Genomic DNA, 12,482 nt, shown 5'->3' with positions numbered 1-12,482 from the left:
ACGTTGATTTTGGAAAATTCCAAGTTCAGCGTGGAACTGGAAGATTCAACCTTCTCCAGAGTGTTCAAAATTTTTTCTAAGTGTTCGGTTTCTGTTTTAAAATTTTTGCATGATCAAAACACAAATAAAACAACGTTAAAATAGTAAAAACTAAATAAAAATCAAATAGATAATAAAACTAATGCAACGGAAAAATAACTAAGGATACGAAATTATCGGGTTGCCTTCCGACAAGCGCTTCTTTACCGTCACTAGCTTGACGGTTAGCTCCTCTAAGGAGGAGGATCATAAGGGCTCAGCTCTTCACCCCTCACTGTGAACTTCTTTCCTGTGTCCTCATAACGTAGCTCAATATGCTCCAGAGAGAGGATTCTGTTTACTGTATAAATCCACACTGGATTGCTACTCAACACCACTTTCATTCCTGGGGAGAAACCTTCAGTGGGAATCTTTTTGTTTCTCCATCCTCTAGGTACTTTCTTCTTTTTGGGAACTTCCTCCTTGGTGGATGATGCATTCCCGACACCAAACTTAGGTTTGATGTCAGGAGGAATTTTATTGGTTGCCACTAAAGGAGGTTTGAGCTGCAATTTCTGCTGTGCATCATCAGGGGATTCTTGAAGGTTTGGATCAATAAGCTCAGTCTGCATGCACCTCTCTTCTTCAGCTACTGAATGTATATCTTTGAAAACATGAAAGATCAGTTGCTCATTATGCACTCTAAGCACTAATTCACCTGCTTCTACATCAATTAGAGCTCTCCCAGTGGCTAGAAAGGGTCTTCCTAGAATTATAGAGGCATTCTCATTCTCCCCTGTGTCAAGAATCACAAAATCTCCTGGGAGGAAGAACTTACCCACTTTGACCAAGATATTCTCCACTAGTCCATATGCAGGCTTTAGAGATTTGTCTGCCATCTGTAATGCTATCCTTTTGGGTTGTGCCTCTTGGATTTGCAACTTCTTCATCACAGACAAAGGCATTAAATTGATGCTTGCTCCCAGATCACATAATGCTTTCTCAAAGGTTGTGCTCCCAATGGTGCATGGAATTTGAAAGCTCCCTGGATCTGGCATCTTCTTTGGTAAGTGATTCTGAATGATGGAACTGCATTCTTTAGTCAAGACCACTGTCTCATCTCCCTTTAAAGGCTTCTTCTTTGACAACAACTCCTTCATGAACTTGACATAAATAGGCATTTGCTCCAAAATCTCAGAAAAAGGAATATTGATTTGCAACTTTCTGAAACTTCCAAGAACTTTGAAAACTGCTTGTCCTTGGTCTCCTTTTGAAGTCTCTGAGGATATGGCATTTTAGGCTTGTACTCAGGAGCCTTTGGCAATGTAGGATAAGTGTCAAGAGAGTCTGGGAATGGGTTGTCCGCACGCTTTGGATGGACGTGCTCTACTTCTTCCTTCTTCTCCTCTGGAGCTTCTTTTTCAACTGGCTCCTCATTAACTTGTGCTTTAGTACTGGCCACTTGTCCACTTATCAAGGTGATAGCCTTGCATTCCTCTCTTGGATTTGGAATTGTGTTACCAGGAAGGCTATTAGTGGTCCTCTGATCAATTTCATTAACTCTTGTGGCTATTTGACCCATCTGAATCTCCAAATTCTTGAATGATACTCTGGTTTCCTGCACAAAACTCTTCATCATCTCCCAGTTAGCATCTTCTTGGGATTTAGAGTTTGCCTGCTGAGACTGAAATTGGCGGTTATTGTAATTGTTCTGTTGTAAGCCACTTTGAGAATTATTGTTGAAGTTCTGAGGTCTCTGAGGTTGGTCTCTCCACCCAAAATTTGGGTGATTTCTCCACCCTTGATTGTAGGTTTGAGAATAGGGATCATTATTGGGATTTCTAGGAGCACTCCCCATGTAATTGACCTGTTCAGAAGGGGATTGAGTATAATCATAATTATTATTTTGTACAAAATTACCTGCCATGTCATAGGAGGCCTCTTGAGGTGGATTTTGGGTGTTAATAGCTAAGACTTGCATGCCACCCATCTGCTGAGTAAGTAGATTTATTTGCTGAGACATAAGCTTGTTTTGAGCAAGAGGAGCATTAACAGCTTCCACTTTCGACATGCCTCTCTTCTGAGAGGTCTCAGAGTTCACAGGATTCCTGTTAGATGAGTATAAATATTAGTTGCTAGCAACCAATTCAATAATCTCAATAGTCTCCTCTGGTGTCTTCTTCTTGTGCAATGAACCGCCTGCAGAAGTATCTAAACTCTTCTTGGACATCTCACCCAAGCCTTCATAAAAGATATCTAGTTGGGTCCATTTGGAGAACATGTCTGGAGGGCATTGCCTAGTCAGTAGCTTGTATCTCTCCCAAGCTTCAAAAAGAGTTTCACCCTCCTTCTGCTCGAAGGTCTGAACCTCCAACCTAAGCTTAGTCAGCTTCTTTGGTGGAAAAAATTTAGTGAGAAATTCAGTAACAACCTTTTCCCAAGTATTCAGACTCTTCTTTGGTTGGGAATCTAGCCATAGCTTTGCTTTATCCCTCAGAGCAAACGGGAAAAGCATGAGTCTGTACACCTCAAGATTCACTCCATTTGTCTTCACAGTATCACATATCTGCAGAAAATCAGATATAAACTGATTTGGATCTTCATGAGGAAGTCCATGATATTGACAGTTTTGTTGCACCAAGGTGACCAACTGTGGCTTCAACTCAAAGTTGTTTGCAGCTATAGGAGGCACCACAATACTTTTTCCATAGAGATCTGCAGTAGGAGCAGAGTACGAGCCAAGCACTCTCTTTTGTTGATCATCCCCATTCGGATTAGCCACATTGGCATTAACAGCATTATTATTATCCATAGTGGACTCTACAGCCTTGTAAAGTCTTGCTTGTTGTAAACGTCGCCTGAAAGTTCTTTCAGGTTCAGGATCAAAGTCTAAGAGATGTTCTTTGTTTCTGTTCCTGTGCATAAACAAACAGAAGACAAGAAAGGATGGGACTTTCTACGTCAGAGTGCAGAGAAGTCCCTGTGAGGTAACCTGTGTAAAATAAAAATACTAAATAAAACAAATAAATAAATTTCGAAAACTATAAGTAGAATTAAGATAGAAAAATTCGAAACTAACCAGAAAAAATAAATAAAAAAATTAAAATAAAATTAAATAGAAGACACCAAACTAAATTTCAGAAATTAAGAAAAACATTAGTACTATTTATTTAAATTTTTTTTCGAAAATAAATAAACAAAATTTAAAAAAAATTAAAATTAAAATGCCTAATCTAAGCAATCAAACAACTAATAGTTGTTAATCACAGTCAATCCCCGGCAACGGCGCCAAAAATTTGGTGCGGAATTTATAACCACAAACTAACCGGCAAGTGCACCGGGTCGTACCAAGTAATACCTCAGGTGAGTGAGGGTCGATCCCACGAGAATTGATGGACTAAGCAACAATGGTTGATTAATTTACTTAGTTAGACAAGCAGAAAATGGTGTTTAAGAGTTCAAAAGCATTAAACAGTAAATTCAGTAAATTAGAAAGCAAGCAGTAAACGAGTTGTGAATAATATATGGAGAAACAGTTAAGGCTTCAGAGATATCTATTTTCCGGAGTGACTTTTCTTACTAACTATTTTAATCATGCAAGATTCAATTCATGGCAAACTATATATGACTAAGCCCTAATTCCTTAGACCTTCTTAGTCTACTATAACTTTCATCAACCGCCAATTCCTTGGTCACTTAATTCTAATTAGAGGATGAAGTTCAATTCTAGTTTATGTGCCACAAAAATCCTAATTTACCCAAATATAAGAGGATTATATGTCACGTATCCCGTTAAGTCCAGAAAATTAAAAATTTAGGAGAATATGTTTTCAAGATGTTGTTCAAGTAAAGAGCTTTTCCAAGTTATACAAGAACTCAATTAGAAAAAGGGTCATACTTCCGTTCCACCCAAATTCATAAGAAAAAGAACGAAAAAAATTCTTAAATTATAAATCAGTACATGAATTAAAATAGAAAAATAATAGTATCAATTCATACAATAGACAGAGCTCCTAACCTTAACAATGGAGGTTTAGTTGCTCATAGTTCAGAGAGAAAATAAGGATTCTGAAAAACTGTAAATTGTGGAATGAGGTAGAAGAGAAGAGAAGAGATGGCTCTTTTCTTTTTTTTATCTAATCCTAATTAATATAAAAATATATTTTCTAAAAATTAAACAATATCTTTTCCTAATTATAAATAAAATAAAAATTAAATCAAAATTAATTAATTTTAGCACAGCTTTGTATGAGGGCATGGGGACCACTTGGGGAATTCGGACCCACGTTGAACTTGAAAATTTCCAAGTTCAGCGTGGAGGAGGCAGCAGTATTTTTCTTGTTTCCCTTTGAGTCCACACTGAACTTGGCTTTTTCCAAGTTCAGCATGGGATGTGGTGCGTGCTTCCCTGGGAGCTTTCAAGTTCCACGCTGAACTTGGCAGGGGCCAAGTTCAACGCGGAGGAGGCAGAGGTTTATGGAAAAGAAGTATGCACTATTATATATCGTTGGAAAGCCCTGGAAGTTAGCTTTCCAATGCCACTGGAATCACGTCAATTGGATTTCTGTAGCTTAAGTTATTTCTGTTTGAGTACAAGGAGGTCAGGATTGGCAGCATCATTCGCTTTCTCCTTTTTCTGCTACAAAACCCCGTCAAATCCCTTTGAATGCTACCTGAAATAAATAGAATTGTGCACAACTCAAAGTAGCATCCATAGTGGCTAAAAGATATTTAAATTTTGATTAAACTTAGCAATTCAGGTGCAAATTCACAAGGAAAAGATAGATAAGATGCTCACGCATCAGTATTTCCTTCATCTCTGCCCAGATTTCGAAATTCTCCACTGTTACACATTTTTGGATAGTTAGTGTTGAAATCTTATGATTTTGGTTATTTAGGGATACTCTAAAATGAATTCTAAGTCGGTTCTATCTCTATTTCATATGAACTGAGGTAAGAAGTACTCAAACCCTTGTGATTTATCATTTTTCATGAACCCTAGGTTGATGTATATATGTGAAATTGGTTATGTTAGTGTATTTGGTAATTTTGGTGTACAATTGGGAGGTTAGTATTGCTTGTGGAGCTTTGGTGAGGCTTGGAGTTAAGGGTTGGTGGAGACTTCCAAGAAGGAGCTCAATTAATTTGGCTACAAGAGGTATGGTTTAAGTTTCATTTAAGTACCGTGTGGTATGGTGAGAATTCCTAGGCTAGATGCCCCTAGGATTAAGTTTGGATTGTGCAAATGGTTGGTACTAATATGTATAGTTGTTATGTAATGAGAATTGATGATTGAGTTGAGAATTGTGTAAATTTTTATGTTTGGTGTGTTGAGAATTTGATGAATTGAATAATGAATATTAGTTTGTAGAATATACTTTTAAATTGTGAATTTGAGCCGGAGGCCGTGAATTTTGGGCCGGAGGCCGGAAAGAGGTAAGGAAGGTAAGTTGATATGTGTGTTGTGTGATGATATAAGAGATTGGATGGATTTTAGTTATTGAATGTATGAATATTTGGTTTGGTTATTGAATAATAAGGTTTGAGGAATTGAGGTGTGTGGTGCACGAAGTTTTTGATCTCAGGCAACGGCGCTAAAAACTCTGTACGCACGTCTTAATAAATCCTTTTTCATTCACAACTTCGATACAACTAACCAGCAAGTGCACTGGGTCGTCCAAGTAATAAACCTTACGTGAGTAAGGGTCGATCCCACGGAGATTGTTGGTATGAAGCAAGCTATGGTCATCTTGTAAATCTCAGTCAGGCGGATAATAATTGATTATGGAGTTTTCGAAATTAAATAATTAATAGAAAGAAAATAAAGATAGAAATACTTATGTATATCATTAGTGAGAATTTCAGATAAGTGTATGGAGATGCGTTCGTTCCTCTGAACCTCTGCTTTCCTGCTGTCTTCATCCAATCAGTCTTACTCCTTTCCATGGCTGGCTTTATGTAAGGACATCACCATTGTCAATGGCTACTTTTCATCCTCTCTGGAAAATGGTCCGATGCGCTGTCACAGCATGGCTAATCGTCTGGAGGCATCATCGTGGTCAATGGCTGCATCCTATCCTCTTGTGAAAATGGTCCAAATGCTCTATCACAGCACGGCTAATCATCTGAGGTTCTCGATCATACTGGAATAGGATTCACCCTCCTTTAGCGTCTGTCACTACGCCTAGCACTCGCGAGTTTGAAGTTCGTCACAGTCATTCAATCCCAGAATCCTACTCGGAATACCACAGACAAGGTTTAGACTTTCCGGATTCTCATGAATGCCGCCATCAATCTAGCTTATACTACGAAGATTCTGATTAAGAGATCCAAGAGATACTCATTCAATCGAAGGTAGAACGGAAGTGGTTGTCAGGCACGCGTTCATAGGGAATGATGATGATTGTCACGTTCATCACATTCATGTTGAAGTGCGAATGAATATCTTAGAAGCGGAATAAGTTGAATTGAATAGAAAAACAGTAGTACTTTGCATTAATTCACGAGGAACAGCAGAGCTCCACACCTTAATCTATGGAGTGTAGAAACTCTACCGTTGAAAATACATAAGTGAAAGGTCCAGGCATGGCCGAATGGCCAGCTTCCAAAACGAGATCACAGGATCAAAAATACAATCCAGGATGTCAAATACAATAGTAAGAAGTCCTATTTATAATAAACTAGCTACTAGGGTTTACAGAAGTAAGTAATTGATGCATAAATCCACTTCCGGGGCCCACTTGGTTTGTGCTTGGGCTGAGCTTGAATGTTACACGTGCAGAGGCTCTTTCTGGAGTTGAATGCGAGGTTGTAACGTGTTTCTGGCATTCAACTCTGGTTTGTGACGTGTTTCTGGCGTTTAACTCCAGACAACAGCGTAGAACTGGCATTCAACGCCCTTTTACGTCGTCTAAACTCAGCCAAAGTATGGAATATTATATATTGATGGAAAGCCCTGGAAGTCTACTTTCCAACGCAATTAGAAGCGCGCCATTTTGAGTTCTGTAGCTCCAGAAAATCCACTTTGAGTGCAGGGAGGTCAGAATCCAACAACATCAGCAGTCCTTCTTCAACCTCTGAATCTGATTTTTGCTCAAGTCCCTCAATTTCAGCCAGAAAATACCTGAAATCACAGAAAAACACACAAACTCATAGTAAAGTCTAGAAATATGAATTTAACATAAAAACTAATGAAAACATCTCTAAAAGTAACTAGATCCTACTAAAAACATACTAAAAATAATGCCAAAAAGCATATAAATTATCCGCTCATCAGTGTGAAATTTGATAATTTTGGATGAAATTGTGTAGAGGAGGTAGGTCTGGTTTGGTTGAGTGTAATTATATAAATGTGGTTGGGTTGTGGTTATTTGGATGAGTAGAATGAATTTGGCTTGTGATCATTTAAAAAATTGGTGATTTCTAGTTTTGGGGTAAAAACTGATTTTTGGCCAACTTTGGTAGTCCGTAACTCGGTCAACGGAGTTTGGAATTTTTCAAAAATGAAATTTTATGAAATTTTATTCAAAGATCTTTCCAACGGTTCAGAAATGGTTGAAAATGAATTTTGTATAAGAAGTTATGTGTGATGGGAGTTTGAGGTTTAAAAATAAAATTCTGCAGCTTTTTAACTTAGTAAATTTTTTGGCAGGACGCACACCCACGCGTATGCGTAGCCGACACGCATGCGTCGTTTTCAAATATTCGCCATCCACGCGTGCGCCTGGCCAACGCGTACGCGTCGATGGGCTAAATCAGTTGCCCAGCCAAAATTCCCGAGAGTTGTGCCTGGGTTGTGCCAGTTTTGTGCCTGGGGCACAAAACGCACCCACGCGTACGTGTGGCTGACGCGCAGGCGTCACTTGGCTTTTCTCCCATCTACGCGTGTGTGTGGGGGACACGTACGTGTCAATGTATCTTGCTGCCTTCCACGCGTGCGCGTGGGCAACGCACACGCGTGACCCCGTTTTCACCCCAAAGCTGATTTTGAGTTTTTAAAGCCAAATTTCAGACTTCTAAGCCTCCATTTTCATCCTCTAGGTCCTAAATCTTTATATCATGCCTAGTAATGAAAAGAAGCTAGGATATGTGGTAACTTGTGGATGAAGTAAAGTGAGAATCCATGATGAATGATGAGTAATGATGGTTGTATGAGCTGCTGAGGATGATGGTGAAAGTGCTGTGTATAGCATGAACCGGATAGCTGTGATAAGCATTGAATTATGGCTAAGTATGTATATGTATATGATTAATGACCAAATGATTATGATTGGTGGAGGAGGCTTGAACATGTGGCTAGTATGCTGGAAATACATATATGATTAATTAATAAATGTGGTAAATGAATAATGATGGAAAAATGTTGAATGTGACGTGTGACCCCGGGTAGTAGGGAATGGCGTTGTCCACTTGCACTGGGTATGAGATGGGGAATGTGGATTATGATAAATGAGTTTAATTATGGAGTTTTGAATAAATGTGTATTTGTGATACCTGGGTAGTAGCAAGGGTCGTGGTTCGTCCTGCTTGCTCCGGGTCATTGGTACGTGACGGAGTCGTGTTCTCACACTTTTCTCACAACTCCGTGCAGCTGACCAGCAAGTGCACTGAGTCGTCCAAGTAATACCTTACGTGAGTAAGGGTCGATCCCATGGAGATTGTCGGCTTGAAGCAAGCTATGATCATCCTTGTAAATCTCAGTCAGGCGGATTCAAATGGTTATAAGGTTTTAACAATAAAACAGAAAATAAAATAGAGATACTTATGTAATTCATTTGGTGGGAATTTCAGATAAGCTTCTGGAGATGCTTTGTTGCTTCTGAACTTCTGCTTTCCTACTGCCTTCTTCCAACCATGCGTTACCTCCTTCCATGGCAAGCTGTATGATCCTCTCGGATGAAAACAAATCCATATGCGCTGTCACCACACGGCTAATCATCTGTCAGTTCCCGCTAGCGTCGGAATAGGACCATTATCCTTTTGCACACTGTCACTATGCCCAACATTTGCAAGTTTGAAGCTCATCACAGTCATCCCTTCCCAGATCCTACTCGGAATACCACAGACAAGGTTTAGTCTTTTCGATCCGTGTATTAGATATCCAAGAGAGTATACTCCAGCTGTCGTCCAATGACTACGTTGAACATCATGTAGATCACTTTGTGGTTGTCAGGCACGCGATCTTGGCTAAGCGAGTAACGAAGATTGGGTGATTGTCACGGGTCACCCCTTCATTCTGACTTAACTGAATTAAGAATAAGAGTATATCTTGGAGAAGAAGTAGGCGTGAATTGAAGGAAAAATAATAGTACTTGCATTAATTCATGAAGAACAGCAGAGCTCTACACCTTAATCTATGGGGTGTAGAAACTCCACCGTAGAAAATACATAAGTGAAAAAGGTCTAGGCATGGCCGTGAGGCCAGCCTCTCAAACGTGAACAAAGGTCTATGATAGCATAAAAGACTAAAAGGCTGTAAAATAAATCTCTAAAAGTAGTTTTTATACTAAACTAGTAACTAGGGTTTACAGAAAATGAGTAACTAAGTGCAGATAGTGCAGAAATCCACTTCTGGGACCCACTTGGTGTGTGCTTGGGCTGAGCATTGAAGATTTTTCGTGCATAGGCTGTTCCTGGAGTTAAACGCCATCTTTGGTGCCAGTTTGAGCGTTTAACTCCAATTCTGGTGCCAGTTTGGGCGTTTTACGCCAAGATGTTTTAGGCTGACTTTGAACGCCAGTTTGGACCATCAAATCTCAGGCAAAGTATGGACTATTATATATTTCTGGAAAGCCCAGGATGTCTACTTTCCAACACAATTAAGAGTGCGCCAATTGGGCTTCTGTAGGTCTAGAAAATCTATTTCAAATGCAGCCGGGTCAGAATCCAACAGCATCAGCAGTCTTTTTTCAGCCTCTGAATCAGATTTTTGCTCAGGTCTATCAATTTCAGCCAGAAAATACCTGAAATCATAGAAAAATACAAAAACTCATAGTAAAGTCTAGAAATGAGATTTTTGAATAAAAACTAATAAAAATATAATAAAATTTATCTAAAATATACTAAAAACTATGTAAAAACAATGCCAAAAAAGGTATAAATTATTCGGTCATCAGTCATTATCTGAGAATTGATAATAATGAAGGGTGATTATGAATAAATGTGTATTTGTGATACCTGGGTAGTAGTAAGGGTGGTGGTTCGTCCCGCTTGCTCCAGGTTAATGTTTAAAATTTGGTGACAATGAAGATTGATCATATGAATTGAGGTTGAATGAATATATGTTTGAGATACCTGGGCAGTAGCAAGAGTTGAGGTTCGTCCCACTTGCTCCGGGCCAATACTTAAATTACCTGGGTAGTAGCAGGGGTTGTGGTTCGTCCCACTTGCTCCAGGTCAGAGACTGTGACGCTTGGGTATTAGCGGCGGTAGTGGTTATTCTACTCGCTCCAGGTTGAGCTTTTAAACACCTGCCTGGGTAGTAGCCGCAGTAGTGGTTATTCCACTGGCTCTGGGTTGAGCGGGTAGTAGCAACGGAGTTGTAGCTCAAACCTACTTGCTCCGCGATGGGTGTTTCTGTCCATGGTTAGCTACCAGGACGTGTCGGGTTGGCTATATAACCGACAAATGATATCATTAGCCATAGGACAGGCATACATCATTTGCATATGCTTGAATTGATTGGGTTTGCCTATTTGTTTTGGATTGCTATATCATATATGCTATGTTACTTGATTATATGCTACTTGTTCTACTTGTACTTTAATTGTGTATTAATTGCCTGTATTGCTTGTGTTTGTACAACTGAGAGGTCCCTCATGCTGGTGTCGGTGGACGCTGAGGGCTGTTCTTGATAAGATGAATTGATGATGTGATTGGATAATGATGACGATTATTGAATGAGATAATTTGAGCTCCCCGGGTAGACGCAGTGAAGTGATTTCACTTGCTCCAGGTGAGGATATGAGATAATGATATAGGATTGCTGAGACAGAATAACTGGTGATGGTTTTATTTTATGATTCTGATTCTGATTCGTCGGAGGGTTAGAAAGTTGGGAATGCATGAGGAAGATGAATTAGATTTAGCATTTCCCTATAGTTGCCTATTTATGGATTAGCGAGAACATATGGTGAATGTTTGGTGAAAGGAAGTTTAGGATGCTTAGTGAGTTTTTATTACAATGCATTGTATTTATTTGGCACTTTTGCCGTAATGGGAACCTATGGGTCGGGGGTTCTCATTCTGTATATATCTCTTGTTTTTCAGATACAGGTCCAGGTGCTCAGAAGTGAGCTGTGGTTCATCTAAAAGATGGCGAAGATCTTAATATTCTCTACTTTGTATTTTGCTAGAATCTCTCCACCTGGGAAATCTTTATTATGTTTTGAACTCTTTTGAATTTGCCTATAGAGGCTCTTATGTTTCTTTTGGGAGAGATTAGGAGATGCTGTTGTCAATTACTTCTATACTATATCCTAGCCGGCCTAAACTTCGCGGGTCGCGACTAGTGACTATTTACTTATGTTATGTATTTATATACTATCCTTCTCTCTCTCTCCTTTATGCCTTTATCTATATATCGCTTCCGGCTTCACGCTTTACCTTTTTGCTGTCGATACGTGAGTTACACGACTTTGCGATTTTATTTTACTCCTTTACAGGCTTCTCGATTAATACTCCTTTCAATTATACTTACATTTATTTATTAAAAATCCACCTTGAGAGTCGTACCACCTTATTATCATTGACTTATGACTCGAGCATAAGGATTTGAATATTAGGGTGTTATATGTGTCGGTTAAAATGCCACACTACAAAGAAAAAGAGTTTAAAATGGCATTTTATGGTGATGCCACAATTAATTTGCATAAAATGGCATTTTTGGTGATTCTGGCGGTTTTAAACCGCCATGATCAAAACCCATCATTTGAAAAAGAAGGCCCAAATAAAACCCTTCCCCCAACAATGGAAAACCCTAACCCAAAAACCCATTCCTGAAACTAATGCGCGCTGCCACAAAACCCAAAAATGAAGACCTTTTTCAGCCTCTGAATCAGATTTTTGCTCAGGTCCCTCAATTTCAGCCAGAAAATACCTGAAATCACAGAAAAACACACAAACTCATAGTAAAGTCCAGAAATGTTATTTTTGAATAAAAACTAATAAAAATATAATAAAAACTAACTAAAATATACTAAAAACTATGTAAAAACAATGCCAAAAAGGGTATAAATTATCCGCTTATCACAACACCAAACTTAAATTGTTGCTTGTCCCCAAGCAACTAAAAATAAAATAGGATAAAAAGAAGAGAATATACAATGAATTCCAAACTTATCAATGAACTTAGTTCCAATTAGATGAGCGGGACTTGTAGCCTTTTTGCTTCTGAACAGTTTTGGCATCTCACTTTATCCTTCGAAGTTCAGGATGATTGGCTTCTACAGGAACTTAGAATTCAG

Source organism: Arachis hypogaea, chromosome 20, assembly GCF_003086295.3.
Source record: "Arachis hypogaea cultivar Tifrunner chromosome 20, arahy.Tifrunner.gnm2.J5K5, whole genome shotgun sequence".
Lineage (NCBI taxonomy): Eukaryota > Viridiplantae > Streptophyta > Magnoliopsida > Fabales > Fabaceae > Arachis > Arachis hypogaea.
The sequence above is the reverse complement of the archived record's forward strand: the minus strand, read 5'-3'. Positions refer to the sequence as shown.